This window comes from Mirounga leonina, unplaced genomic scaffold (assembly GCF_011800145.1).
Source record: "Mirounga leonina isolate KUSES-001 unplaced genomic scaffold, KU_Mleo_1.0 Mir_200, whole genome shotgun sequence".
In the NCBI taxonomy this organism is placed as follows: domain Eukaryota; kingdom Metazoa; phylum Chordata; class Mammalia; order Carnivora; family Phocidae; genus Mirounga; species Mirounga leonina.
In genome coordinates, this window is record NW_023270503.1 from 20,662,408 (window position 1) to 20,688,125 (window position 25,718).

The 25,718-nt window shown below is 41.4% G+C and overlaps 1 protein-coding gene across 1 annotated transcript in view; it reads left to right on the forward strand.

The window, feature by feature from the left end:
* CA10 (carbonic anhydrase 10) overlaps window positions 1-25,718 on the forward strand; it is a 509,356-nt gene that overhangs the window by 272,136 nt on the left and 211,502 nt on the right. The gene's annotated exons all lie outside the window — the stretch shown is intronic.

Sequence of the window (25,718 nt, forward strand, 5' to 3'; positions counted from 1 at the left end):
CCTTGACTCAGTGTTCTCTGGCCGGCAGGAGCCCTGGGAGATGGCTGCACAGGAATGGAAACAGCATGGAAAGCCTCACTCTCAGCTGACTTTAGCTCAAAAAGCATGGAGAGCTCATCCTTCAAGTACCAAGTACAGATGCCTAGGTCAGGGAGCATCATTACAACCAAGCATCACTATCACAGACCACAGTGTGGGACACACTGACATCTTAGGAAAGCCAGCCCCATTCAGCTGCATCTTTTGGGTCTAGAAGCTGGATTGACATCCTTCCCCAAAACACGTGCACACACATGCCCACACACACAGAAATCACAGCTGGCATTTATGACATTCCAAGGGTTTGTGGACAATTTGTGGGATTGGCAACCACAAATGAGATCTTGGATTTCCTTGTACTAAGGCATATGGGGGCTCAAATGATCAGCTGGGGAAAATGAAAAGGGATATGATGATGTAATACTATGATTTTACGAAGTTTTTTGTCAGTTACTTTATTTATATATATACTTGTATAAATATACACCTTTAAATATATGAACATATCTTTTATAGATGTAAACATGCACATATTAATAGATAATACTGTACATGTTGCATTATTTTGCAACTTTCTTTCATTCTGGTTTTTTTTTTTCCTTGTTAGCCAACACTCTAAGATAGGTATCTATTTTAAAGTCAGGCCGTAGAAGTCTATTCTTTCTTTTTAGCCACTGTGAAAGTTTGCCAAGGTATTTGATCATTCCTCTATTGATGAGCCTTGAGAATGCTTCCATTCTTTACTATTACAAAAACTATTGCATCTAACATTTTGTACCCATGCCTTTATACACTTGAGCAAGCAATATAATAGGTTATGTCAGTAGAAGTGGACTTGCTGAGCCCAAAAAGTCACAAACTTGTAATTTTAAAGGATTCTACCAAATTGTCCTCCTCAGCACTGCCTCCCTCCCACATCAGTATAACGTGCTCTCTTTCCCCCTTGGCTTTGCGGTCCTTGGAAATTATCTTTGAAATTTCTACTGATTTGATGGGTGAAAAATGCTATCTTATTGTAGGCTGCATTTGCATGTCCCTGATTGCTAGTGAGGTTCATCACCTTTTCATATGTTTATTTGCCTTTTGTCCTTTTGTGTGAATTGCCTATTCATAGCACTTGCTCTTTTTTTCTCTTAGGCTGTCTTTTTCATATTCATTTTTATGAGTTTGTTATATAGATCATGAATATTAACCATTTTTCTGTTTTAGATGTTGCAAATATTTTTTCCATTTTATAATTTGTATTTTAAATGTGTTTATAGTGACTTTTGCTGAAGTTTCACAGAAACTTCCATTTTTAAGATATAAAATCTGTAAATCTTTTCCTTTGTGGTTTCTGGGTTTTGTTCTTGCTTGGGAAAGCTTCCTTTAGCATTAGATTATAAAAAAAAAAATATCCTATTAATTTAATCATAGTGGGATATTTTTTCTACATTTATGTTTATAATCCATCTCAAGATCATTTTTAGTCTATCTTTGAAAAAGAGATCTATCTAATATTTTCCAGTTACTCAATTTTGTGAATAAATCACCTATCCCCACTAATCTGAAATGCAACTAAGTTTCTGACTGTGGCATAGCCCTGTAGTATGCTTTCTCTTTTCATTTTTCTCATTTCTGCATGCACCAATACCACAGGGTTTAATTGTTGCCATCGTATTATTCTATATGTTTGCACACCCAACATTGATTTTTTACCATGCTTTTGCATAGGTCTTTTATCTACTTATTTATTTTTTATTGCTGAAACCTATTGAATATGCCAATAAACATGGTTTCCTATAGGAGATTGGGCAGGGAGTTGAGAACACCAAGAGTACTACACAGTAAGGAAGACTTTGTCCTATTAAAATAGAGCACATTAATAGAAAGGTACGGTAAGGCCAACCAATGAGGAGATGATTGCCATTGAAAAGAGTTTTTTACAGTTCCGAAGAGGAGGAGGCAGGCCACGCCAGGAAGCACCAGGGTCTGTCATCAGCAGAGGGGAAGGAGGGAATGGAAGGCAGGAGGCTTTATTATGGTTTCTTTGGGAAGGAACCATGAAGGCAAGGTAAACAGGTTTAGGATTAATTCATTTGAATAATTTTACTGAGCTCCGGGGCAGAGGGACAGTCCCTAGTTGTCTGATACCCAGACCTGGGGTAATTTGGGCCAATGAATTGGGCCCAGGAGTATAAAAGCCCAATAAAGGAGATGGTAGGGATGTGGACTCTGGATTGGTTGGTTTGATATGAAAAGCACACTCCCAGGGCAAGTTGTTTGCATCTAGAAATTGGCTAACCTTGGGAGTGGCAGTCCCTCCCGGATCAGCCCAGCTCCAGATGTCAGAGCATCAGAATACAGAATATAAAAGACATAGTTAATACACTACCACTCAAAGATTGGTACCATCAGTGCATTTTACTCCTGGACATGTTTCACTGCTTTTCCTTTTTAAAAGAATTCCCCACTCTGATATGGTTTTGAGGAACATCTTTCTATTCCATCCCTGCTCCTCAGACTTAAAGATATCCCCGTGGAATTTCTCCAGGATGCTGTTGGGAGCAATTGGCTCTCCTCTCTGCTGGTATTTTTTTTTTTTTTTTTGATAGGCTTTGGGTCACTCCGTTCTGTAGTATTCACTTCCTGCCAAACCTAACTCATTTGTTCTTTAACATTCAGAAATTCCTCCACAGGTCTGTTCATTCCTATTTTCCAGAGCTTTAATTGATTTAATTCTTTACTTTGTACCTTTCTGCTCATTGTAATAATATTGGGAGGTGGAGGGGAGGTAACCACCATCTTAAACAGTGATGTCATAGCTCTGGTCTAATGGGAGAGAAAGGGGAAAAAATCCATGTATTAGAAAGATAGTCTTGGCAGCAGTAAGGAAGATGAGGGTTCTGGTCAATAATTTGGACTCTATACATGCCCTCAAACACTCATCAACAGAATGACTAGGAGGAAGAGCCCCCAAAACAGAAAAGACTCAGAGATTATGACTTATGCTGCAGATTTACAAATGAATGCAGATATAACCAAGATGTCGGAGATGGAATTCAGGCTAGCAATTGTGAAGACAATGGCTAGAATGGAGAAATCAATTAATGGCAACATAGAGTCTCTAAGGGCAGAAATAAAAGGTGAATTGGCAGAACTTAAAAATGCTATCAGTGAGATCCAATCCAATCTAGATAATCTAACAGCTAGGGTAACTGAGACAGAAGAGAGAATAAGCGACCTGGAAGACAATATAATAGATAAAAAGGGAAAAGAAGAGGCCAGGGAAAAACAACTCAGAATCCATGAAAATAGAATCAGAGAAATAAGTGACACCATTAAGCGTTCCAATGTCAGAATCATTGGAATCCCCGAGGGAGTGGAGAGAGAGAGAGAGGACTAGAAGATGTATTTGAGCAAATCGTAGCTGAGAACTTCCCTAATCTGGGGAATGAAACAAACATTCGCGTCCTAGAGGCAGAGAGGACCCCTCCCAAGATCAAGGAAAACAGCCAACACCCCGGCATGTAATAGTAAAACTTGCAAATCTTAGAACCAAGGAAACCATCTTAAGGGCAGTTAGGGGGAAGAGATTCCTTACGTACAGAGGGAGGAACATCAGAATAATGTCAGACCTATCCACAGAGACCTGGTAAGCCAGAAAGGCCTGGCAAGACATATTCAGGGTACTAAATGAGAAGAACATGCAGCCAAGAATACTTTATCCAGCAAGGCTTTCATTTAGAATGGATGGAGAAATGCAGACCTTCCACAACCGGCAGAAGCTGAAAGAATATGTGACCACTAAGCCGGCCCTGCAAGAAATATTAAGGGGGGTTCTATAAAAGGAGAAAGACCCCAAGAGTGATATACAACAGAGATTTACAGGGACAATCTATAAAAACAACGTCTTCACAGGCAACATGATGACAATTAATTCATATCTTTCAATAATCACTCTCAACGTGAATGGCCTAAATGCTCCCATAAAATGGCACAGGGTTGCAGATTGGATAAAAAGACAGGACCCATCCATATGCTGTCTACAAGAGACTCATTTTGAACCTAAAGATACATCCAGACTGAAAGTGAAGGGATGGAGATCCATCTTCCATGCCAGCGGACCTCAAAAGAAAGCTGGGGTAGCAATTCTTATATCTGACAAATTAGATTTTAAACTAAAGTCTGTAATAAGAGACACAGAAGGACACTATATCATTCTTAAAGGGTCTATCCAACAAGAAGCTCTAACAATTGTCAATATCTATGCCCCCAACATGGGAGCAGCCATCTATATAAGCCAACTGTTAACCAAAATAAAGAGTCATATTGATAACAATACGTTAATTGTAGGAGACCTCAATACTCCACTCTCAGCAATGGACAGATCATCTAAGCAGAAAATCAACAAGGAAACAAGAGCTTTGAATGATACATTGGACCAGATGGACCTCATAGATATTTACAGAACATTCCACCCTAAAACAACAGAATACTCATTCTTCTCGAGCACACATGGAACTTTCTCCAGAATAGACCATATACTGGGTCACAAATCAGGTCTCAACCGATACCAAAAGATTGAGATTATTCCCTGCATATTCTCAGACCACAATGCTCTAAAACTGGAACTCAATCACAAGAAAAAATTTGGCAGAAATTCAAACACTTGGAAGCTAAAGACCACTCTGCTCAAGAATGTTTGGATCAAACAAGAAATCAAAGAAGAACTTAAACAATTGATGGAAATCAATGAGAACGAAAACACATCAGTCCAAAACCTATGGGATACTGCAAAGGCGGTCCTAAGGGGGAAATACATAGCCATCCAAGCCTCACTCAAAAAAATAGAAAAATCCCGAATTCACCAACTAACTCTACACCTTAAAGAACTAGAGAAAAAGCAACAAATGACACCTAGGCCATGCATTAGAAGAGAAATAATTAAAATTAGAGCAGAAATCAATGAATTAGAAACCAAAAACACAGTAGATCAGATCAATGAAACTAGAAGTTGGTTCTTTGAAAGAATTAATAAGATTGATAAACCACTGGCCAGACTTATCCAAAAGAAAAGAGAAAGGACCCAAATTAATAAAATTATGAATGAAAGGGGAGAAATCACGACCAACACCAAGGAAATAGAAACAATTATTAGAAATTATTATCAACAACTATATGCCAATAAACTGAGCAATCTGGATGAAATGGAGGCCTTCCTGGAAACCTATAAGCTGCGAAGACTGAAACAGGAAGAAATTGACAACCTGAATAGGCCAATAACCAGTAATGAGATTGAAGCAGTGATCAAAAACCTCCCAAAAACAAGAGTCCAGGGCCTGATGGATTCCCTGGGGAATTCTACCAAACATTCAAAGAAGAAATAATACCTATTCTACTGAAGCTGTTTCAAAAAATAGAAACAGAAGGAAAGCTTCCAGAATCATTCAATGAGGCCAGCATTACCTTGATGCCCAAACTAGGCAAAGTCCCCATTAGAAAGGAGAATTTCAGACAGAGATCCCTGATGACTATGGATTCCAAAATCCTCAACAAAATCGTAGCTAATAGGATCTAACAATACATTAAAAGGATCATCCACCACGACCAAGTGGAATTTATCCCCGGGATGCAAGGGTGGTTCAACATTCACAAATCAATCAATGTGATAGAACACATTAATAAGAGGAGGGAGAAGAACCATATGGTCCTCTCAATTGATGCAGAAAAAGCATTTGACAAAATACAACATCCTTTTCTGATTAAAACTCTCCAGAGTATAGGGATAGAGGGAACATTCCTCAAGCTCATAAAATCCATCTATGAAAAACCCACAGTGAATATCATCCTCAATGGGGAAAAGCTGAGAGCCTTTCCCTTAAGATCAGGAACACGTCAAGGGTGCCCACTCTCACCACTGTTGTTCAACATAGTACTAGAAGTCCTAGCAACAGCAATCAGACAACAAAAAGAAATAAAAGGTATTCAAATTGGCAAAGAAGAAGTCAAACTCTCTTTTCGCAGATGACATGATACTTTATGTGGAAAACCCAAAAGACTCCACCCCCAAATTACTAGAACTCATCCAGCAATTCAGTAATGTGGCAGGATACAAAAGCAATGCACAGAAATCAGTTGCTTTCTTATACACTAACAATGCAACTGTAGAAAGAGAAATTAGAGAAACGATTCCATTTACAATAGCACCAAAAACCATAAGATACCTTGGAATAAACCTAACCAAAGAGGTAAAGGATCTGTACTCTAGGAACTACAAAACACTCATGAAAGAAATTGAAGAAGACACAAAAAGATGGAAAAATATTCCATGCTCATGGATCGGAAGAATAAACATTGTTAAAATGTCTATGCTACCCAGAGCACTCTATACCTTCAATGCCATCCCGATCAAAATTCCAATGACATTTTTCAAAGTGCGGGAACAAACAATCCTAAAATTTGTATTGAATCAGAAAAGACCCCGAATCGCCAAGGAAATGTTGAAAAAGAAAAACAAAGCTGGGGGCATCACGTTGCCCGATTTCAAGCTATATTACAAAGCTGTGATCACCAAGACAGCATGGTACTGGCACAAAAACAGACATACAGACCAATGGAACAGAACCCAGATATGGACCCTCAACTCTATGGTCAAATAATCTTTGACAAAGCAGGAAAAAACATGCAGTGGAAAAAAGACAGTCTCTTCAATAAATGGTGCTGGGAAAATTGGACAGCCACATGCAGAAGAAGGAAATTCAACCATTCTCTAACACCATTCACAAAGATAAACTCAAAGTGGATGAAAGACCTCAATGTGAGACAGGAATCCATCCAAATCCTAGAGGAGAACATAGGCAGTAACCTCTTTGACATCGCCCACAGCAACTTCTTTCAAGATACATCTCCAAAAGCTAGTGAAACAAAAGCAAAAATGAACTTTTGGGACTTCATCAAGATAAAAAGCTTCTGCACAGCAAAGGAAACAGTCAACAAAACAAAGAGGCAACCCACAGAATGGGAGAAGATATCTGCAAATGACACTACAGATAAAGGGCTGGTATCCAAGATCTATAAAGAACTTCTCAAACTCAACACCCAAAAAACAAATAATCAAGTCAAGAACTGGGCAGAAGAGATGAACAGACACTTCTCTGAAGAAGACATACAAATCGCTAACAGACACATGAAAAAATGTTCATCCTCATTAGCCATCAGGGAAATCCAAATCAAAACCACACTGAGATACCACCTTACACCAGTTAGAATGGCAAAAATGGACAGGGAAAGAAACAACAAATGTTGGCGAGGTTGTGGAGAAAGGGGAACCCTCTTACACTGTTGGTGGGAATGCAAGTTGGTACAGCCACTTTGGAAAACAGTGTGGAGTTTCCTCAAAAATTTAAAAATAGAGCTACCCTATGACCCAGCAATTGCACTACTGGGTATTTGCCCCAAAGACACAGATGTAGTGAAAAGAAGGGCCATATGCACCCCAATGTTTATAGCAGCAATGTCTACAATAGCCAAACTGTGGAAAGAGCCGAGATGCCCTTCAACAGACGAATGGATAAAGAAGATGTGGTCCATATATACAATGGAATATTACTCAGCCATCAGAAAAGATGAATACCCAACTTTTACATCAACATGGATGGGACTGGAGGAGATTATGCTAAGTGAAATAAGCCAAGCAGAGAAAGTCAATTATCATATGGTTTCACTTATTTGTGGAACATAAGGAATAACATGGAGGACATTAGGAGAAGGATGGGAAAAATGGTGGGGGGGAATTGGAGGGAGAGATGAACCATGAGAGACTATAGACCTGAGAAACAAACAGGGTTTTAGAGGGGAGGGGGAAGGGGGGATTGGTTAGCCCGGTGATGGGTATTAAGGAGGGCACGTACTGCATGGAGCACTGGGTGTTATATGAAAACAATGGATCGTGGATCACTACATCAAAAACTAATGATGTATTGTATGGTGACTAACATAACATAATAAAATTAAAAAAAAAAAAAGAGAAGTGAAAACTTACATTCACATGAAAACTTTCCCAAAAAAGTTTGTATGAGCGTTATTCATAATCACTGGAAACAACCTAATGTCCTTTAGCAGATGAATGGGTATACCTATATGGTGGAATATTACTCAGCAATGAAAAAGAAAGAATTGCTGGTGGGCGCAACAATACGGATGAACCTGAAATACACTACACTAAGCAAAGGCAACCAGTCTCAGGAAGTTATTTACTGTATAATTTCATCTGTATGACATTCTGGAAAGGACAAGGCAATAGGGATGAAGACAATAAAGAGTAGATCAATGGTTTCCAGGGGTAAAAAGCAGCAGAGATGATGAAATTGTTCTGTGTCCTGATCTTGGTGGTGTTCACATGAATCTGCACATGCGCTAAAATGCATTGAACTATACTCTCCCCGAAAAAGTGAATTTTATTATATGTAAATCATTTTAAAGTTGAAAAAATAAGTTTAAAAAAAACCCACAAAGGAGTGGGGTCTGAGAGACTTCCCTATGACACAGAGCTTGAAGTGGTAGAATAGGGAGTAGAACCCAGATCCCTTATGGCTGCAGAGACCTCCCTTTACATAAAGCTGTCTGCACAGGGAAGGACACTGAGCTATGAGCAGAGCTTAAATGACTTTGAGGATCGAAGGTATTTGTTGTTCAGTTGTGTTGACTGTCGAGAGTGTTAAGTTTACTCATGGCGACTTGCATACCCTTGTAATAATACCATGGTTCTCTGGTTGCCTGCAAATAAAAATCCAGACACAGGTTAAAACCACCCTCCCCACTCTGACTACCCCTCATCGTGCCCCACACAAGATGCCCAAGAGTAAGTGTGGAGACATGCTACCAAGGGAAGAGACCCAGTTCCAAACTCAGTGCTCTTAGGTAAAGGAGGCATCCTAGAGGACTGAGAAAGCAGACTCTCAGTTTCTTGTGCCATAGTGTTATTTCAATTTGCATCTCCAGTTCATTTTCCAGGCCTTCATTTAGTAATACTCTTGCAATTTTTAGCTCTAATAGTGAGCAGTTGCCTGAGGTGCCACAAACAAAACCAGGAAGAGCTGAGTACCAGTGTTTTCAGCACATTTTACATTGGGAACAAGGTTAATAAAATACACCATGTTAATAATGAGGTCATATTCACGAAACTAGCTCTCTCTCACATGGCTTTTTGGTACATGTTGTCAGGGGCTATTCTAATCAGCTCTGCCCACCTCCTGACATTTTAATCTCTGAAACAATTACTAATGTTTAGGAAACAACTTGAAAAGGACTTGAATAAAAGAGCAGAGGAAGGAGAACTGAGTTTTGTTTTGTTTTTTAATAATTACTCCCAGAGTAGATGCTCAGATAGAAATGTTTTAAAATGGAATTAATAAGATAATATTGGGGTTGGAGACCACCTAAAATAGGAATAGGAATATTAACACAAAACTGATTCTTGGGTCCCATGGGAAGCTTTTCCAAGCAATGCCATCTTCTGTTAGTTTCCAGAAGGGATAGTCTTACCTCCCAAGTTCAGCAACTACCCTATAGTTCTGTCCATGAAGCCACATTCTTATAACATTGTTTAGCATCCTTTGAGGATTTACATGTATAAAAATGGACTTAGAGCAGAGTTCTGGCTTTCCAGGGAATGAATATTCCCCCATATTTCCCCCACACTCTGCACAGAAAAATCGTAAAACAGATTATGCTGATTACATGCCATGGTGAGCTGGGTCTTCTTCCACAGAGAAAGGAGGGTTGATGAGTAGGGAAAGAAAAGGCACATGCCAGGCACAATACTAGCTATTTAAGGCACATTGACCTATGTACCTATGAAATCCTCCCCAAGTTCTGTTTTTCAGTCAGGGTTCAGTTGCAGAACACAAACACCTCTTTGGTAACTTAGAGTAATTTAACACAGAATGAGCACTGGGGGCGCCTGGGTGGCTCAGTTGGTTAAGCGACTGCCTTCGGCTCAGGTCATGATCCTGGAGTCCCGGGATCGAGTCCCGCGTTGGGCTCCCTGCTCAGCAGGGAGTCTGCTTCTCCCTCTGACCTTCCTCCTTCTCATGCTCTCTGTCTCTCATTCTCTCTCTTCCAAATAAATAAATAAAATCTTTAAAAAAAAAAATGAGCACTGGGTGTTATACACAACTAATGAATCATTGAACACTACATCAAAAAATAATGATGTACTATATGGTGGCTAACTGAATATAAAAAAAAAAGAATGTAGCATCATTGGAATGGTCAAAGGAGTGCTGTAGCCTGGGCCTCCAGGAACAACTTCCAGAACAATATTGTAGTACTACAAATACTCCTTATTGTTCAGGACTTGGGATAGCCTGGCAGGGAAACTTACATCCTTTCTACGTGTGGAGTGTTGGCATGTGTTGAGATATCTGAACACTGGAGAGGTTCTGATAGAAGGCAAATAGCAGGGAGAGACGAAGAGGTCTGAGAAAGGGAAAAAACAGAGTAAGGTTAGCATGAGCCTGCAAGATGGGCTCGATAATGTCTGAGGGAGCATGGATTTGGGGTTCTATTCTTGAATCCCCATGGTCTTGGACCTCTGGATTACCAACTAGCACTAAAATGGAGAGAAAATGGAATTTTTAGGGCCTCAAGACACTTTGTGGGAGAGCTCCCTCCCCACATGTAGGTGAGTACTGAAGCTGGAAATTGAAACTCTGTCTTTAGGGTTCCAAGTCACTCTGTGGAATAGCCCCAGTCCTTTTTGCTAGAAGGAGGATAAGGCATTTCCTTTCCAGAGATTCAGGTAAGCACCAGCATCATAGTGATGCTCTGTAGAGAAAAATTACCACTGCCTTTCTCTTCGTTAGGTCTTTAACATGCTATTCCCTAGCTGGAGAGGTTGGTCCTTCTCTTCTCCTGATGAAAATCCTATCCCTCAGTCAAAGTTCAGATTCCATCTTATGTAAGACACTTTATCAAAATCCCTGTAATTGGAATTAGTTTTTCTTTCCTTTGCTTATATTCTCCTTTAAATTACACATTTCATCTTTATTGGCATTATCATTAATTATGTATATGTGCTTCTCTGACAGTAGATGATGAATTCTTTGAGGGCAGGGTAGGACCTCATTCATGTCTATAATTTTGTTTGCATAACAAAGAGCCTGTCATCTACAGATACTCACTAAATAATCCTGGCCTTGGTAATGCAGTGTGCAGAAGGGCACCCGGTCTTAGAGTATGTTTTTTCCCCCAAAAGGAAGAGGGGAGTTAGAGGGTGAGAAAGGAAAGAGAGAGGTGGGAAAGAAGGAAAGAAGGAAGGATGTAAGGAGGGAGGAGGGGGTAAGGATCTCTACTCCTAACTCATTCATTGTTTGGTCTAAAGGTGGGGGGTGCATTCCCCTGCCACATGATCTGAGATTAAAAACATGGCTTTGGAGAAAGGCAGAGAATCACTTTAAAACATCTTAGAGCTACCTACCTGAGAATCTTCTTTCATGACATGTGTAATTTCCCTGTATTTCCTATGTATGAGTTGTCCTTTTTAGGAAGACACCTGTTCCCCATGAGAAGTATTCACCAGAGAGATAGTCCTTGGCAGAGCCATTGATCAGAAGTTAAAGCATGGTTTCAATCAATGTGCCAGTGCCTCCTTGAGAGCAAATGCTTCCATGATGCAAACACCTTAATCGCTTTGTGTTTCTCCAAGTGTGTCAATAAGTGCTCATATATAATATATGTGTGCTTACAGCATATATAATATATATTGCTGTATGTGGTGTTTTGTATTCCATGCCTGAAAGAACAGCTGATTTATTTCATAGCTTTTATGGACTGTTTTATTATTCTCAACAACATCACATCCATTCTCTTTGCATGCATATTTTATAGCACCTTGATGGACTATTTGATTTGACCCAGTGTTTTGATGATAGCACAGCTATAGGAGTTGCACATTAACTTACACAAATCATTTGCTCAAATCACGTCAGAGCATGATCCTGCCCTTGGGTGATTTGTGGACTGCCAGCCCTTGCATCATGGGCAAAATAACATAGCATGTCCTATTAAAGCCATGGCCCAAGAAAAGCTATTGGTGATTCCTGGACCAGGAGGGCAATCTCCTAGGAGGGGCTGCAAGCTGTGTAAGTATAGTTGGTCATTGCCAGAATTGTATCACTGGCTTCGGTTCCATGCAATTCTTTTCTTCTGGCTTTTGGTTTCCTTATAGGGAAAGTGTGAGACAGAGCATAGTGATTGTAGTTCAGATTCTTGAATCCTGAGAGATCATGCAGCAGTGCAGTGGTCTGAATAATTACTAATTAACGAATGGTTTGGGTAGGAAGGTCTGAGGCTTGATTTTGGATAATTCCTGACTTCTTCTTTTATCTCCACCTGAGAAATCAGACCTCAACTCCAAGGTTTACATCCTTCTCTTCCGGTGCCCTAGTTTTTACCTGGCTAGTTTTACTCTTTGTACCCTACGAAACAAATGTTCTTTGTAGTGGTAAAACCTTCCATTCTTCTCAATGTGGTGTAACCTCAGATGACCTCACCTGGCTTCATATAAAAGCATCTTTGGGATAGTGACCATCTGTGGAAGTTTGCCTGATGCCAGAGTAATGTGTCCTATAAAAGTCAGTGTTTATGCTGGATTGCAGAATCCGAAATACATTAATTCATTCAGCACATCCATTCTTTTAGCATGCTTCTTTGTCAGTCTAGTAGGTGCCAGGCACCTAATAAGACCTAGGGTCTGCTTTTAAAACCTCTCCAGTGGGGCATCTGGGTGGCTCAGCCAGCTAAGCGTCTGCCTTCTGCTCAGGTCATGATCCCAGGGTCCTGGGATTGAGTCCAGCATACTGGCTTCCTGCTCAGCAGGGAGTCTGCTTCTCCCTCTCCCTCTGCCGCTCCCACTGCTTATGCTCTCTTGCTCGCTCTCTCTCTCTCTCAAATAAATAAATAACATCTTAAAAAAAAAAAACTCTCCAGCACCAGTGCATGTCAGAATCACCAGTGGGTCTGTGAAAAATACACGTTTCTGCATATGGAAATCTCTAGATAAAAGGCTCAAGTGAGCACTAAACCTCAAGGAGCCCTGCTTTAAGAAGATTATAATCTTGCCAGGGATGTTGACATGGGTTCTAATAGACAACTCTGTCGAGACTAGTTGAGGCCAGTCTTCCCAAAGATTTGACAGCCAGCCTTTCTCATCCAGCTGACTTATTCCTGCTCTGTCGGGTAAACTGCTTTTCCTCCTTCCCCTTCCAGAGTTCAAGTAGCTCTGTCCAGGGTTCTGAAACCTGCTTCTCCATGAACATCCAATGACAATATCAAGGATTTGGAAGAGAGTCTCCTGTTAAATTTCCAGATGAGTTTTGCATTATTTCCTGATGAACTCTTACTAATCACGCCTGAGGACCACACAAGTAAATTTACACATCAGGAAACTGAGGCCTGAAGAGGCCTGGTAACTCAGCCTGGATCACAAAGTAAGTTCATGGCTTGTGAGGCTAGATCCCAGGCTTCCTGATCCTGATAGTCTTTCCATGGCAGTGAGTTTCCTCTGATCTCCTCCTTTCACCTTCAAAGATTCTCCCTGTGCATTTGAAATGGTCTGTGATTGGATTTGTGGTCATCAAAGGAGTACACAAGAGAATTCAGTGTTCAAGACTGAAGTTTTCAATATTTAACTTCAATAGAGATGAATTTCCTAACCTTAAGATTATAGCATTCTTTTGTGTCCATCCTTAATTAGCAGATAATAATTCCCTGCCCCACCTTTTTTAGAGTTTCTGACTCTTTTCCCTTTGTCGTTTATGTTTAAAAACTATTATAAGCATCAACATCATTCTGTGTCACCATGTTCTGAATGTTTTTAGAGGTGCGTAAATCTTTTTTAAAGTAATGTGTCCCTATTAAAAGTGGTAAATACAACTTAGGTTAGACATTGTTTGACTTTTGATTTTTTTTTTGCACATGTGTGCTTGTGTATGTGAGTGTATATAACTTTTTATAAAGCTTTTTATAAAAAAAGACTTAGGCTTTATAGCTAACTTGCAATTCCTTCTGATAAGATTTTTTTAAGAATGATCATAAGTGTCTAGTATTGACCATCTTGGGCAGGCACTGAGGATGTCAAGTGAGTGATTAAGCACTGAGCCATGTCCAACAAAGTTGCTCACAGTGTTGTATGTAAGGGAGGGTCTTAACATCAGGCAGGAGATGTCAAAATACTAAGTGGTCAGTCTGAGCAGTGCTGGGCCAGGGGAAAAAAGGGGGGGACAAATCTTTCTTTTTTTTTTTTTTAAAGATTTTATTTATTTATTCATGAGAGACAGAGACAGAGAGAGAGAGGCAGAGGGAGAAGCAGGCTCCCAAGGAGCAGGAAGCCCGATGCGGGACTCGATCCCAGGACCCTGAGATCACGACCTGAGCCGAAGGCAGACGCTTAACCATCTGAGCCACCCAGGCGCCCAGGGGGACAAATCTTTCAGTTGGAGATTAGAGAAGCCACAAAATCAAGGCCACAGTTCTATGGAGTTTATTAAAAGGGAGGCCATCGGATTGGGAGGCATATCAACAAAAGCCAAACAAAGATGGGGCAGTTTAGGGCTAAGTCTTGTCATTTTAGCCACTGAGTGCCTTTTATGGGGGACTTGGCACCTCATACTGGCTGGGGCACAAGACAGCATGCATAAAGCAACAGCACCTTCTGATCAGTGTGTTCCAGAAGTAGTGCCACAATCATGCATTTATAACCCATGGCAGTAAAAATAATTTGAGCATTATGAGAAAAAGTAGAAGAGATCCTAGTGCTTTGTGTAAAAACCTTCAAATTCCCATTTCATTAAAAATTCCTCTCTGCAGCTGGTAGCAGAGATTACCATGGTTCACCATCTGTGCGGATTAATGTTTACTAAAAATGAGAGAGAGAGAGAGAGAGAGAGAGAGAGAGCAGGAGATAAGATGAATGGTGTCTCACTGATATGAGGAATTCTTAATTGCAGGAAACAAACTGAGGGTTGCTGGAGTGGGGGGTGGGGTGGGAGGGATGGAGTGACTGGGTGATAGACACTGGGGAGGGTATGTGCTATGGTGAGCGCTGTGAATTGTGCAAGACTGTTGAATCTCAGATCTGTACCTCTGAAACAAATAATACAATATATGTTAAAAAAAAAAGAAGAAGATAGTAGGAGGGGAAGAATGAAGCGGGGAAATCGGAGCGGGAGACGAACCATGAGAGACGATGGACTCTGAAAAACAAACTGAGGGTTCTAGAGGGGAGGGGGGTGGGAGGATGGGTTAGCCTGGTGATAGGTATTAAAGAGGGCATGTTCTGCATGGAGCACTAGGTGTTATGCACAAACAATGAATCATGGAACACTGCATCTAAAACGAATGATGTAATGTATGGTGATTAACATAACAATAAAAAATTTAAAAAATAAAAATAAAAAAGATGAATGGTCTCCCAGATATAACAGAAAGCCAAAGTAGAATATCTTTCCCTGAATTTTCTTTTACTTTCTTTCTTTCTTTCTTTTTTGCATCTTACACCTGTTTTATTTGAATCTTGATAGAATTATTTAAGGAAAACTCAGATGTATTTTTTTTTTAATTTTATTTTTTTATTCCCATGTTAATCCCCATACATTACATCATTAGTTTTAGATGAAGTGTTCCATGATTCATTGTTTGTGCATAACACCCAGTGCTCCATGCAGAATGTGCCCTCCTCAATACCCATCACCAGGCTAACCCATCCTCCCACCTCCCTCCCCTCTAGAACCCTGTTTGTTTTTCAGAGTCCATCAGATGTATTTATTTTTAAAAGAATAACATAGAAACTGTGAATCATCCAACTATTTAGATTTACATTTATGCAAAATGAGTGTTGAGAAGCTTTTAAAATTTGTTGGAAATAATTAGACACCTTTGGCACTTTGCTTTTACGTTTCCCATTCTGGGAAGATTTTTCCTGCTCCTTGCAGCTTGGGTTCACAAAGCAGAACCTCAGATCCTGTCCAGAGGGACCAGAGATTGTCAGTTGCCTCTAGGTCTGAAGCTAATCAATTACAAAACTGCGTCTCGTCGGTAGGCTGACTTAGCTTCAGTAGATCACTGGGTGGTGGCTTCCCAGTATCTGGAGTTTCTGGTGAAGTAATAAAACATCGTAGATAGGTTTTTTTCTCCCTTACTTTCTTTTTTACTTGTTGAGCATTTGCTGTGTGAGAGACACAGACTTCGCTTTACTTGCATTTTCTCTTTTAATACTTACAATCACCTAGAGGAGTAAACATTATTAGCATTCCCATTTCCTTGTAGGGGGGACAGAGACTTGGAGAGTTTAAAGAACTTGCTGCCTGTCAAAAAAACAAATACATGTTAAAACTGATCTTTGAAGTCAGAACTGTCTCCTTGTAAAACCCATGCTCTTCACCATTACACTTTACAGTCTTATTCAATAGTTAGGTTATTTCCAATTCTATTTGGGTGCTTTTAGACCCAGTCTTAATATTGGGAATCTCATTTCCTTGCAAATCATGCTTTTTTCTCTCAATATGCCACGAGTCATCATTACCAGGAGCAGAGAGCATCTTACTTACTGCAATTACACTTGCTAATCAATTCTGCATCACTGCCCAGTGCTATAAATGTCTAGTTACCTATATTCTATTGACATGTGGCCTCATTTCTTACTGAAATGGGCAGTAGTCTCAATTTTAGAGGCAGTGATTTTCAGGGTACAGAAGGAGCAAGAACTCTTAGGAAGGAGAGGTCTTAGCATCTCTTAGTTGCTTTTTCCAGAAAAATCCAGTGGCTGGGGATATGCTGGAAGTATGGGCCAATCTTGAGGAAAGATTGACAAGAGTCAGATGAGGATGCCACTGGAAAGAACTAGAGTAAAACCAGCTGCCAGGGGGAATAACTACAAGGGAGGAGGGAGGAGGAGGGAGGAGGAGGGAGGAGGAGGGAGGACAGTTCCATGGAGAGGCTGTTCCATGAGCTCCAGTCTACCTTGAAGCAAGGCATGGAGAAAGCATACAAATTTCAGAGCTTTCTCCCTGCTAGAGGGATGGTTCTTAACTTAGTGCCTCATTGGGGCTTCACTGGCTCAGATCTGGAGACAGAACAGGGGGAGTTAAGGGGCCTTTCATCAGGAGGAGTCAGATTAGGATTAAGAACTGTTGCAGTGGGTTTATTGGAGCTGTCAAGAACTAGCAGGACATGACAGAGAATGTGCAAAGTGGGGCACGGTCCCAACCTTACAGACCAGTGTGGCTTCTTGGGTGCAGATTTGTCCAGCTTCTTCTGGCAGAGCTGGCAGTCTTGACCATTTTTGGCATTCACCAGGACTGGGTAGAAAGATAGCCTAACGACATCATAGATGGGAAGAACATGGGCCAGGGAGTTCCACAGTTATTGGTCTTAAAGCTCAGTGCTGTCACTGCTGAGGCGTGGGACCAGAGGCCAGCTCTTTGACTAGCCCTCTCCTCATTAAGAATTAAATGAGACAACATGTACAAAGTACATAGTGTGGTGTCTGGTTTTGAGAGCTTTTCAAGGAAAAAAATTTCCTGTAGACTCATTCAACAAATTGATATTGAACAGCTACTATGTTCCCAGCATAGATTTCACAATTGGAGTATTGCCATGAGTAAAAATAGATGAAAACCCTTGCCTTCATGGAGCTTACATTCTAGTGGGAGGAGGCAAGGCAGCAAATAGGCAAATTATATAGGATGCCAGGTGGAGAAAAATAAAGCAGAGAGGCAAAAGAGGAGTGCCAGACTGCAGGGGGAAGAACTAGGATCTTAAATTCACCAGTCACACCTCAGAAGGTGACTTAGGGACCCTGAGTAATTTCTACTGGGTAGAAAGAACCAAAGAGGGAAAAATCCATTCTGCCTGTCCCCCATCTCCATTGTCCCCTAGGCATTAGGTTCCTTGAGGCAAGAAACTGTGCCTTCTTATAACACCTGACACAATAATAGGCACTCAATAATTGTTTGTTGAGCCAAACTGCCCACCCCACACCTCTCTCAGGAGCCAACGTGCCCCCTTTTCTTAAAAGATTTTATTTATTTACCTGACAGAGAGAGAGCACAAGCAGGGGAAGGGGCAGAGGGAGAGAGAGAAGCAGGCTCCCCACGCAGCAAGGAGCCCAATGCAGGGCTCGATCCCAGGGCCCTGGGATCATGACCTGAGCCGAAGGCAGACGCTTAACCAACTGAGCCACCCAGGCGCCCCACCAGTGTGCCCCTTGTCACCTGAAATACCACTTTGCGTTAACAGCTCGCCCCGAGTGCCTCAGTTTGACAGGCACTAAGCAGCAAACCTACAGGTTGCTTACTGATTTAACTAATAATAAGTAATGGAGTGGCAAGTGGAGTGACATTAATATAATGCAGAGAGGAGTGAGCACCAGGATTGAAATGCTGTCATGCATCAAGGTACCTCGGCCACTGGGAGAGGAATCTGATTTTCTTACGCAGTGTTTTCTGTATCACTTCCTCAGCTCTGAGCACTGCAAATCCCATTGAAAAGGTGTGAAACGCAAAAGCAGAGTTTTTTTTTGTTTTTTTTATTGTTATGTTAATCCCCATACATTACATCATTAGTTTTAGATGCAGTGTTCCATGATTCATTGTTTGTGCATAACACCCAGTGCTCCATGCAGAACATGCCCTCCTCAATACCCATCACCAGGCTAATCCATCCTCCCACCCCCCTCCCCTCTAGAACCCTCAGTTTGTTTTTCAGCGGCCATAGTCTCTCATGGTTCGTCTACCCCTCCGATTTCCCCCCCTTCATTCTTCCCCTCCTGCTACCTTCTTCTTTTTTTTTTCTTAACATATATTGCATTATTTGTTTCAGAGGTACAGATCTGAGATTCAACAGTCTTGCACAATTCACAGTGCTTACCAGAGCACATACCCTCCCCAGTGTCTATCACCCAGTCACCCCATCCCTCCCACCCCACCCCCCACTCCAGCAACCCTCAGTTTGTTTCCTGCGATTAAGAATTCCTCATATCAGTGAGATCATATGATACATGTCTTTCTCTGATTGACTTATTTCGCTCAGCATAATACCCTCCACTTCCATCCACGTCGTTGCAAATGGCAAGATCTCATTCCTTTTGATGGCTGCATAATATTCCATTGCATATATAAACCACATCTTCTTTATCCATTCATTTGTCGATGGACATCTTGGCTCTTTCCACAGTTTGGCTATTGTGGACATTGCTGCTATAAACATCAGGGTGCACATACCCTTTTGGATCTCTACTTTTGTATCTTTGGGGTAAATACACAAAGGCAGAGTTTTAAGGAGGAACTCAAAGTCTGTTTCACAGTAGTAAGGAACAGTGATAGTGAGAAGAACTCGGTGAAAATAGGAGAAAGTAAAAGAGGAAATGGAATAAGGGATGTGAGGCCTTCAAATGCCAGAAATAAATCTACCCCCACCTCCAATAAAAGTCATTGTCCAACTCTTTCTTTCTGTGGGGTTAAAACAGTAACCTTGTTTTGACTTTTGTTTCTCATTCTGTTATTTATTCAGCAAATATTTACTAATCCCCTATACCATGTACTCTACTAACCACTCAGGAGGCATAATCTCTATCCCTGTGTCATAAAGAATTTGGCTGACCTTTGTCCCAAGGTCCTGGGAGGTAAGCACTAAACACTTGGAAGTTCCTAAGTGATAGGAGTGTCTTTGTTATTCATAGTGGACCCCTTCGACCACACACATGCACCTGATAGTTTATGCTAATGCAGAGACTCAGCATGACTGAATGATTGGCTTTGATCCACTTGATATCAGCCCAACCCTGGGAAGGGAAGAAGGGCTGGAGATTGAGTTCAGTCATGTAGCCAATGATTCAATCAATCATGCAGGTATAATGAAGCCTCAATGAAAACTCGGGGCACCAAAGTTCGGGTGAGCGTTCGTGTTTGGCTGTACTCTGTGTATTATCTCACACGGATGTGCCATGAGGGTGATGCCTCCCTGAGGATGACGGGGGCTTCTCATATGGAGCCCTCCCAGACTTTACCCTATGTGTCTCTTCTTTGGTTGGTTTCTGATTTGTATTCTAATCATAAAGATAGTGTTTTCCTGAGTTCTGTGAGTTGTCCTAGTGAATTCTCAAGCCTGAAAGAGTCTTTGGAAACCCCTGAATTTATAGCCAGCTAGTCAGAAGTGAAGGTGGCTCATGGGGACCTTGAACTTGTGGCTGGTATCCAAAGTGACAGCAGTCCTGTGAAACACTGTGCCCTTAACCCTGAAGTTTGGCTAACTCTGGATAGTCTGTCAAGTAGCTCAGAGTCTCACTAGTATGATGAAGACCAAAATCGCATTCACAAGGCAATGAGAAAGCTGTTTGCTCACAAATGTAGGCTTAGTTGTGGGAGAGCAAGGTAGGTGCCATCTAATTCAGTGGGGGATAATCCGAGGTAGCCTTCTGCACAGAATGAGCTGAATTTAAGCCCAAATAGTAATTAGCAAAGCAAGGCCAGAACAGAGAGCAGCATTTGGAACAGCTTTCAGAATCATCTTCGTACCATCTGAATTAATGATAATACTAATAATAACAACAACAGTAATAACAACTAAAATCTCTTGCACTATTTTTATGTGAAATATGTTTTGTGTTTATTGACTCATTTAATCTCCACAACACCTTTGTCAGGAAAGGGTAGTTGGAGTTTCTGTTTTCCAGTGAAAGCATCTGAGATTTAGGTATACAATTTGGCCAAAGTCACACCACTAGTAAGTCGGCATACTTTGCTTCACACTTCGGTTTCTATTATGGAATGAGTGTTTATGCCCTCCCCCCCCCAAAAAAATTTTTTTTTGTATGCTGAGGCTCTAAGTCCCAGTGAGATGGTATTTGGAGGTGGCATGTTTGGGTGGTAATTAGGATTAGATGAGATAGGAGGGTAGAGCCCTCATATTCGGATTAGTGCCTTACATTAATTACATTGTTACGTTACGTTACTCTTACATTAGAAGAGACACCAGAGAGCTTGCCCCCCACTCCTCCATGCACGTGAGCTGAGGAAAGGGCACACGAGCACAGGGAGAAAGAACCTCATCAGATACCGACCAGGCTAGCACCCTGATCTCAGACTTCCAGCCTCCAAAACTGTAGGAAAATAAACTTATATTGTTTAAGTCATCCAGTCTGTGGTATTTTGTTGTATGATATTTCAGTATAAGACATTGGGTCTCTTCTGGAGTGTAACAGCACAGAGGTGGGGATGGTGTTAGGGTTGAGGCCAAAAAAAAATGGAGTCCTCTTAAGCACTGGTTTTGTCTAAAATCTCCCCTATCTGAATGAAGAGAATTGTAAATATCTCTTGTACCATGTTCTTGCTCACTGCAGTAGTTGCTAAAGAACCTAAAAATCTTAGTGCAAGAATCCCCATCTGATTCTAGATTCAGTAGTCTTCCAACCTCAGCCTGACTCCCTTTCCTGTACATGGTACCTCCTTCATACAGATCAGATCCTATGAAAATTTCTCCAAGGGGTTGAAATTTACCTCAGTGTGTTGTCCACTCCTCGATGCTGGCTCTGTCTATGAGAGAATTAAGGAAGAAATCATGTCCATAGCAAGAGGGTAACTGTTGTACATGGCAGACCGTACGTGAAGCCTTGCAGTTCTGTTTCGGACCCTTTCCAGCCTTGTGGAATTCATTATGGTTTGTTTTAAGAAAGTCATGGTTCTGGAGTTATTTTTAGATGTAGTCTTCAGTGATTCATCATTCACTATGAGTGTTTGAAGTGTCTGGTCATACACATAAATAATCTTTTATTCAACTCTTATTTTCTGTGTGTGCATTCATCATTCACATTAGACTTCTTTTATGTAAATCAAGTCCCCCGATATGAGGAAACAAAGCAAAGCCAGATTAATTAGCTAATTTTCAAAGGCTTATTCTACATTGATTGCAACTTTTTTTTTCCATGAATTTTTTATTATGTTCTCTTTGCTATTCCAAGAGTTGCCTTTGAAACATGTAAAGTTGGTATATAGAAAATTGACCCAAATCGTCTCATTAAAAAAAAAAAAAAACCCACCTATCATGACCTATTTCTCATTTTTCCAACTCAGTGGGTTTAAAATATAATAGGAGTAAAAAGGAAGTTTTTTCACAGGTGTAGATTTTCCTGATGCCTTTCTAACCTTATACTTTGCATCTGTTCAACTTTTTCTCTCTCTCATATCCTCATTATTTTTCCACCTTTGCAATTTTAACCTGTCAATCTAGAAAACTTAGACCAAACCCAGAGGATGAAATAGCATTGGGTTTGAAGAGAACTTTCACAAGTCCCTCCATCGCTGCTCAAAGCCCCTCTGTTTTAACCTAGCAGCCACCAGCTTTGATTAGTCACCTCATCTGATGGGGGGGAACCCTCTGCTTCTCCAGCCAATCAGCCTCTGGATATTTCTCACTTTTCTCAGATTTCTGTTTATCTTAAGCAGCAAGTATTCTTTTTCTCCTATCAACCCTTGATTGACCTTTTGGGCCATGGAAAACATGCCATATTTCTCATCTCCTTCAGATCTCTGAGGATGATTAAAGAAGTTCAAGCCGTCCTCCTCCACCCCGTTCAAGCCCTCTCTTCTCCGGGCTAAAATGAGTATCAGTAGTCTCCTTTTTATTCCTGCTAATTTTGTATAGCAAAAACAGGCAAAGGGACACAGCTTCCAATTTATTTTCCTAAATCCCCAAATACATAACATCACTTCCTGTAACAATTTTGCAGGAAACAGCACAATCACTTGTTCTGCTTTAAAAAGTATTTGCACGGGTGCCTGGGTGGCTCAGTCATTAAGCGTCTGCCTTCGGCTCAGGTCAGGATCCCAGGGTCCTGGGATCGAGCCCCGCATCGGGCTCCCTGCTCAGCTGGGAGTCGGCTTCTCCCTCTCCCACTCCCCCTGCTTGTGTTCCCTCTCTTGCTGTGTCTCTCTCTGTCAAATAAATAAATAAAATATTTAAAAATAAAATACAGTACATCAATAAAGTACATTTACATTTAATGTAATTATTGATATGGTTAGATTTAGGTCTGTCATTTTATTGTTTTTCAGTTTGTTTGCTCTGTTTTTCATTACTCTGTTTTTCTGCCTTCTTTTGATTATTTGATTTTTTAGTGTTCAGTTTTGCCTACTTACTTTTTGACTGTCTATAGTGTTTTAGTGGTTACTCAAATGATTAAAATATATATACCTATCTTTTCACAGTCTACATAGAGTTCAGATTTTACCACTTAAAGAAAAATGCAGAAAAACCACAACCATATAGGTTCTTTTATGCTCCCTCCTTTATGCTATAGTTAACAAATGTCGTGTGTCTATTAAAAAAAAAAATTGAGGGGCACCTGGGTGGCTCAGTCGTTAAGCGTCTGCCTTCAGCTCAGGTCATGATCCCATTGGGCTCATGCTCAGCTGGGAGTCGGCTTCTCCCTCTCCCACTCCCCCTGCTTGTGTTCCCTCTCTTGCTGTGTCTCTCTCTGTCAAATAAATAAATTAAAATATTTAAAAATAAAATAAGTATTTGCACACACACACACAATTATCTAGTACTTTTGGAGACTTATAATCTGCTAAGTACTTTATATGGCTATCTCAGTTAATATCCCCAGTAGCTCTGGGAGATAGGTATGTACCTCCACCATCCCAGCATGTGGCTTTAGATGCTCTGGCTTAATGATAAATGGAGACTTTTCGGTATGAATAGTTACTTTGGTTCCTAGAGTATCTCTCTCAAATACCAGCTGTCTCTTATGGGCTTTCAACAGACCATGCAATAGACCATGCACTTGTGTCTTTGATTAAAAAGAAATGCTCTGAACTCTCACTGCCAGGCATGTCAGAGAGCCAAAGCGATGCAGCTGTAAGAGTCCAATCTGGAGACGGAAACCACACCAGGTATTTTAACAGAGAACTTGGTATAAAAGATGGTTAGCTAGGTGTTGAATATCTGGAAAGGCAAAGAGATAACACGAAGATATCACAGAACCAACAGTTGCGTGGAGCACGTGCCAGTTCTAAGACAGGGAAAATAAAAGGAAGTGCGAAACCTAGAAGCTTGGTGGATGTAGCCCAAGCTCAGACCTCTGAGAGGTGGGAGTTGTTTGGCCAATGCTGGCATCTCGGGGCTGAGAGGACCCAACGCCCTGAGGAGCCCGGATGGTGCTGATGTCCTGAAGGGTCGCCATGAGGCTGGTTCTGTGACGTTGGGAAAACTGCGAACTGGATTAAATTGCAATTACCAGACGGAACTACTGCTGCTGCCGCCGGCGCCCCCTACTGGCAGAACCTGGCATGGCTCCAGCCTGCAAAGGCCAAATGTCCTTTGCGGGGTCCTGGCCCCGGCCTCACAAACGGAGGTGTGGAAAGCTGGAGTTGAAGCGGAGAGGCAATAGCTTCATACGTGTTTTCTGTTACAGTTTCAAAAAGTACAGTGTCTATGCTTGGAGTAGATCAGCGCAACACAGCTCACAAGTAGTGGGGAGGAGGAAGGGAGGAAATCAAGTACCTAGTGCAATGTCTCTTGGCCCCATCCTCCATCTCTCTTGTTTTCCAAACCTCAGCCCATCAGGATGGCTGTTGCTGGGGCTTATATCCTGAGTACCGCCCCCCGACACCCCCTCCCGCCAATGACATTTTAATAGGGTAGAGAAGTCAATAGCTGCTATGCTGTTATATTTCAAGTCTTTAGCATGTTTCTGCTGCATGGACGAAAGTCTAGGAGGCAGAGGAAACCTACTTCCTGCTGGTCCTCCAAATTCACGGTCACCGGGAACTGTTTGGGACAGCTAACGTTCGGGAGTGCATCCATCCTCCAGACCATCTCTCAGAGCAGTTAAGTGTGGAGCATGGACAGTGGCCAACAACCCCCCACGAGCCAGTTCTTCCCCTCAGACAGTTGTCCTTGCAGATTTGCAGCATGAAAGAGCAGGCCTGCCTCCTCCAGGCCATCAAAATACATACCACAGGTTTGGCCCCCTCCCTTCACCAGGGCTTGCAGCTAGACTTCCGGCCACTCAATTTGCTGGGTGTTTCAGGGGAGAAAACAAGAGAAGGCTGCAAACGAGGCCTCCAGAGCAGTGAGGCCATGAGCATTGCAAGTCTGGCTGGGCTCGAGCCTCCCCAGAATGAGGTGGCTCCATATAGAAAGGACTAATTTCACAGGGTCAGTACTGGGTCCAGTAAAAGCATCTACCATTTAAAAATTAATGCTTGATGAGTGCTAAGTCCAAGGGGTCTCAAGGGACTAGAAGAGAAAGGGTTTCCAGGGATGGGATTTGGAAAGAACCTAAGGATGAAATGGGATACGTCTGTAAGGAAGAAAGAAAAATATAAAGGAATTCAATTCCAATAAATTAGAAGTAAGCGAACCTTGCTCTTGCCCTGGCTCACTGGCCTCTCCATAGCCACGTAGGCTGGCATGGCCCTTTACAAGGAGCCCTGCCTCTCCCATTGTATCCTGTCTTCAGTCAACCCCATGGCTCTGACGTTTGAGTAAAAAATACAACATCTATATTTTAGGTGTATCCTGCCCATTGTCAGTCACAGAAAGCCTCTGACTTCTTATAAGGAAATGATCAGACAATGATGACCCTGCTTGCCAAAAGTAATAACAAGTGTAACATTTATGTAATCCTTCACAGTCCA